At 38.1% G+C, this 6543-nt stretch overlaps 1 non-coding gene across 1 annotated transcript; it reads left to right on the plus strand.

The window, feature by feature from the left end:
* The first annotated feature begins 5374 nt into the window (after window positions 1–5374).
* Window positions 5375–5447, plus strand: TRNAT-UGU (transfer RNA threonine (anticodon UGU)). The gene has a single exon. It is a non-coding gene; the product is annotated as a tRNA-Thr (tRNA).
* The last annotated feature ends 1096 nt before the right edge of the window (window positions 5448–6543 follow it).

The raw sequence follows: 6543 nt of genomic DNA on the forward strand, positions 1-6543 counted from the left end.
ATAATTGCCTCAGGGCCTTTAGTTGCCTAATAAAAGGATATATTCACATAAGAATGAGCTACTCGGGGAATTTTCTGAATCCATATACTTTTAGCCACACACTGACGTCATATTCTGGGGCGATTCCACAGGCTTAGAATTGTAGCTAACAAGGACCAAACTTTATGACTGTTTCGAGTCGAGGGAAGAAATCAATTGATTGTCAGTTATTTAATGTTGTTATGAATTAGACGATAGTAATGATTGCTTAATCAGACATTAGGATTATCAACAATACTCATTTCAAAATCTTTCACCGAGACACACTTGACGGTCTTTGGTATTACATCCATTTTCAGTAGATTTATTATCACAATGATGCCGCATAAAATCACAGTTTTTCTGCCAATTGAAGTGTGCAGTGTTCTTCCATGTTCATATAAATGAGCAAATGGAGTACCACTATAGCATAAAAACCCATCATCAACACCGCTCTTGAAATAGGGATTCTCTCCTTATCAACCGAAAGAGTGAGAATACCTACTGAAATACTTAGGCTTTGCCCATAGATTTTTACATAGAGAATTACATTTGTATATCGTCACTGTTGCTCTATCAGAAAAAAAAATATATACATATATGTCGATAGATGGATACCTTTTCTGAAAGTGTTTTGGTTAACGAAGAGAACTTGACCAATGAGAAAGCGGCCGGAAATGACGATGGCAATGGAAATCTACATACAGAGATATACATCCTGTTCTGTAGTATTGAATGAACTGCCTTATTTTCAATTCTATTTGAGGCCAACGGGAAGTATTTGGCGGAAACCGGCTAAAGTAAGTGAGTGAAGTTGTGAGCTTGATTTCGGCGAATAAAAATAATTAATACTTCTTCTCTTACTAGTGCTACATTGAAGGTACGACTAGCCTATTTATATGTTACCTTGCTTGTTCACACGATAAGTAATAAGGCTTCCTGGCCAGCATAGTGTACAAGCTCTTCAAGACGAACTTTGTGCATTGGAGTCACTTACAACATTGATAGTTTATTGTTAAATGCCATTTTTGCCAGGATCAGTAGTGAAGATTATTAGATTCTCGTGATACAGAAGAAAGGCAAAGATCTAGTGGAGGAGTAGCTACATTCTTTTATCTTATCCTTTGTTTAATTCCCTCCTTATCTCAAAATCTCCACTCTTCCCTAACATTGTAATATACGATTGTAAGAATAGATACAGTAGCTTTGAAATCACCATCAATATTAGAAGTATCATGCTTCCAAAAGACAGTTTACAGATCTCAAGAAAGAAGACAAGAAATCACCTGGAGATTCAGGGGCCAATAGAACACCAAATGCATACGTTCTTGTAATGGATTAGATGATTGGATATATTAGCCAGTGAGAAATGCGCAATACCACTGGATTAAATAGAACTAATCACAACTAGTTTCGTAGGCCACACCATATTCAATTGCCACTTGAATATTGTAGGATTTGATTTGATCTTTTTCGTGGATAGAACATTGTCTGGTATAGAGATGTGACGGTAAGCAAGCGCTGCGTCAGTGTATTTTCCCAAATATTGTGTTGTGTGGGGAGGAGAGCCGCGGGGCAGATCATAAAGCAGACAAAGGATATAGCCAAGCCAGCAGTCCTGTCGCTCCATTTCCGTGAGCGAAAGACGTGTGAGCTACAAACAGATAAACGAGAAGATGCAGTACGACTAAAACATCAGAGATTTTCCAACAAAGAATCTGTTTCCATGTCCACTGGCTACGCCGAGGACGAGGTTGTTACATAAACCACCATGATGCATGAAGCTAAACAAAAAATGTCATCATAAGCCTACTGCCGAAAAATGCTCAAATGCACCATGTTTTATGTCTGGTTACCCTAGAACCTTATATGTGGTTATATTTATGTTTATCAATGATGTACAGTGGGAAATCCTCTACTGTCATGGCAATTTACTAACTTTTGGGTATGACTGTCACTAAAAAAGTATAACTATTCTAAATACGGAAGATAGCTTGAAGGAAATTGTTCCCGGCCACGCAAGTACTTGGATGAGGGTAACAATAATGGTAGATTGTGTCGCATGAGCAAGCAGAAAGCAACGCATTTAAGGACGGGAAAGTGAGAGGCGTCCTCCAAAGGGCGGGGCTCTTGCAACAGCCAGCAAGGATTATCATGATTCGCCAGGGGCATCACTCGAGATGCAGCAGAATGTGTGTTTGTGTGTGTGTGTGTGCACAAACAAGTCACAAGAAATGCTGTTTGATAGATGATGATAAACACATAACCAAATCGCATTTCAGAGAGAAAAGGAATCACTCAAATTATTCTAGGATGAATTTTCTATATCCACCATCTATAGTGCATGATCCATTTTTTAATAGAATTATACAAATAAGCCATCATCGACAATCTATTCTTATGGTGTTGCAAAAGTAAACAGCGACATCGTAATAATCTGTAAGCTACAGAAGGGATATTCAACATCATAGCATGCCAGGCTATCAAAGATGCCGGTATAGCATGTCATCGTCTATATTGCCTATCTTTGCGGCCGTTGTACCAGAAATCTTAGACAAGATATAACGATACTACATGCATAATGTGCCTTAAATGTATAAACAAAAGATATGCTAGGCTGCCACCATACTGCCCTGCCCTGAATAAGAACTACAGAAAGTAGCCTCGTAGATCCATTTGCAGAAGGGCGACCTGATACGGGAATTCAAAGACTCAAAGACGGTATTAGGAAAGAAAAGAAAGTGTTGTGATTAAGTGCATTGAGAAAAGGAATCTATTGCAAAGATGTTTTGGATTGTAGCAATTATTGAGGGGGAAATTATTGGAATGCATCAGGCCTGTTATGAAAGTGCCAGAATGTATTACAGATGCCCAACTGTGAAAATGGCTATAGATCGATATTCATGAAGTGAAAAAAACAAACAGTTGCAGGATAATTATTGACCACTGATATATACAAGTACTAGTAATCAAGAACTTTTTGACACACCATCCTTTTCATTACTTGCTAAATTAACTAGCTGGGCAAGAACTTATCAAAGAACTTTGTCATTAGTAAATTTTCCGTATAGCGATAATAATAATAACAATAATAAGCATTATTTCATTTTGTTGTCGATGATATCACTGTTATCATTATTATTATTATTATCATTATTATTATCATTACCGTCATTATTATTCAATCTTGATAATTATATTTACAATCATAATCATTATCATTTTTCTTAATATGAATATCATTATAACCAAGATCATTATCATTATTATCATCATCATTGTCAACATCTTCATTATCACTATCATCATTACTAATTATCATCATCATTATTATTATCATTATTATTACTATCGTTATCATTATTATTATTATCATTATTATTATTATCATCATTATCAATATCATTATTACCTTTATTATTATCATTATCAGCATCAACAACTTTAATTAAAAGAAATGGGCCATTCTCATGAAAATAGGAGTGTTTTTTTTTCCATTATAGACCACAATGACAATAATTTTAATGTTTGATTATTGTCAACAGGCGCAGAATTCGCCTCATTGTTATACCATGATGCACAGAAATGTAGATCATAGGTCTGGAGCTCAAATTAAACCTAAAATGAATTAGATAAAGAAAAGACGCCCAAAGAAAGTATTCGAAACAAAATTACGATTTTAAACCCAGTCTTTGCCAAGAAGAACAAGTCATGTTAAATACATCCACATTTTCAGTATGTCAACATCACACGAGAAGAAGAATACCACATGGGGAGAACATGACACGGGAAGAACACCACATGAGAAGAACACCACACGGGAAGAACACCACATGGGAAGAACATCACACGGGAAGAACACCACATGGGAAGAACACCACATGGGAAGAACACTACATGGGAAGAACACCACGCGGGAAGAACACCACATGAGAAGAACACCACATGAGAAGAACACCACATGGGAAGAACATCACATGGGAAGAACACCACATGGGAAGAACACCACATGGGAAGAAGAGTAATATTATGCTTCTGAGAAAATTATTTCAGCTGACTTCCATCAACATCGTTGTTGATGACCGAGAGACAAAGGAAAGCCAGACTAGTATTTTTTTTCTAAGATGTCACAGCATCTATTACACCTATCTTCACGCTGTGTTAGACGGGAGTTCGGTCTTCGGGTTCGCAGCTGTTTCATTCATTATAATATGGAAGAGAAGAAAATCAGAAAATATATTGACTTTTGTACGAATGTGTATGAATAGAGCAAGGTCATAATGGCAAGTATGTATGTTTCTAAAACAAATGCTTCATCACTAGAAAAGCGGATATATTTACAACAGTAATAGAAACAAATAAAGGGATTAAATATCTATTCGGTGTTTGTGTCCCTCATTAGATTAATTAAAGTTGCAAGTTAAGGACAATAATTCACTGTTTTCATTGTTTTCATTCGTTTTACCAAGAATCTTTTTTTATCCAAGAATTTTTTTTTTTTTTTTTTTTTTTTGCCTTCTTTATCATCCCGTAGTTGAGTGTGGTTATGAGGCGTGCAGGGAGAATGGGTGAGAACAATACTTAAGTACATATGTATATCTCTACTGGGCTTGTGGTTCAACATGATTAAAAAGACCGTTGTTTCTGGATGCCTCTTTCACTTTGGCAAGCATGACAGAATTCCAGATCATGGTAGCGGCTGTTAAGGTTGAAAGACATTTCAATTTCGTCAATACGATGGATTCTCACATTAATCATACAGTTATATGTACGGTATACTTTCCACAGTGTAAATGGCTATGGGATCTATTAACAACAATGCTGCTGATGTAGATATATGCAAATAGGAACTTTGGAGTCTGATTCAGTTATATATATATATATATATATATATATATATATATATATATATATATATGTATGTATATATATACATATTCAAACACACACACACAACACACACACACACACAACACACAAAACACATACAGGCACACAGATACACACAGACAGAGAAAGAGAGATAGAGATTCACACGAATGACGACTGCTCACGGTAAGGGGCCGCAATGGTGGCACAGAATAAAGAATATGAAAAAGAAAGTCGAGGTTGTTGTTATTATTCTCCTACGAGATGCTTATCTTTCTTCCATTACGTGCCTTATAGACCTCTAGTCGAACTATCTTAGGCACAGTCCTGGAACCAGACGCTCTCATTCGCGCTCTCCTGTCCACGCTGCACCAACCACTCCGCTCTCTGCAGGGGCGCTTGCAAGCTCACGCCCCGCGCTTCCACCCCTTGTGTGCTTGGATCGATGTATCCAGCCCACGTCGGTCGTGGCCCAGAGGAAGTGCCTGCCTCCATAGCTCAGTGGCTAGAGCACTGGTCTTGTAAACCAGGGGTCGGGAGTTCGATCCTCCCTGGGGGCTTAAAGTACTCTTATGTGGGGGGATCCTCGAAGGAAACCGAGGTCTTCGCGGGACCGAGAGCTTGACTGGGCTGGGCACAAGTGGACGTCCGTTGGGTTGTTGCTTCTTCTACACACTGTCTTCCTTGTTTCAAAGTAAAGGATCACTTGTTTTTATACTACTACGATGGAACATGTACAATAAATGCACAAGGTTTTTTTCCAGATGTTTTTAAGCATGAACCTCAAGTCATGTCGACTGTGGGCATTAGGATAAAGTATTTGATATCAACTCTGCTAGGCGATTAAGGCAGCACCGTCCTAATGATCGAGTGTCGTTCCAAATGGTCAGGTAGATGTGATAAAGCCAGCCAACAGGATAGACGATAGATAGGTGACAGCGATGAGGGATAATATCGGGAAGTGTTAACCCCTTCTCTGACAAGTGAGAATGAGGGGAAAAAAAGTAGAAGAAAAAGAAAAAAAGAGAGGGTGGTTAAGCCGGGCTTTCTGCCACACACACACACACACACAGTCGTAAGAACAAACTACAGGTCGTCCTCTGTCAGATCCGATTTCCGGGATTTGCAAGTGTCACTCTGATGAAGACTTCCAATTAGTGCAACAGACTCCGTTGACCGCATGAGAGGTGAAATTTGATCCAGCCGTGCGAATTTTCTCATATTTTAGCGTATGTACTTTCTAGTAATCAGAATCAGGTCTGATTTCAATCTGTGATACTTTTACATCATTTGTATCAGGTCTTTTAGGCAGGGACAACAAATATCGAAAATCGGCCAGCAGCGGCGACTGGTCGAGGGGTCTTTTTGGCAGGCAGACAGCGGGTTTACGATATACAGAAATTTACATTATCTGTCTTTGAACTTGCAAGTTGATTCAATTAGTTGTACAACGATTCGCCAAGATATATTCATACCCATAGTAAGACCTTCTGTAAGACAAAATGTCTTGTATCAATGTCCATCTATTTCATTTTATTACATATCCTTTTCTTCTCGTCTCAACTTCCTGCTTTATTTGGCCCTTTCACTACGTCAACCCAAGTTTTCCTTATAACCTAAGTAATAGTTCAACCGAAGCTTTATCTACGTCACATT

Source organism: Penaeus japonicus, unplaced genomic scaffold (assembly GCF_977035675.1).
Source record: "Penaeus japonicus unplaced genomic scaffold, GWHDUDI00000001_assembly GWHDUDI00000030, whole genome shotgun sequence".
In the NCBI taxonomy this organism is placed as follows: Eukaryota; Metazoa; Arthropoda; class Malacostraca; order Decapoda; family Penaeidae; genus Penaeus; species Penaeus japonicus.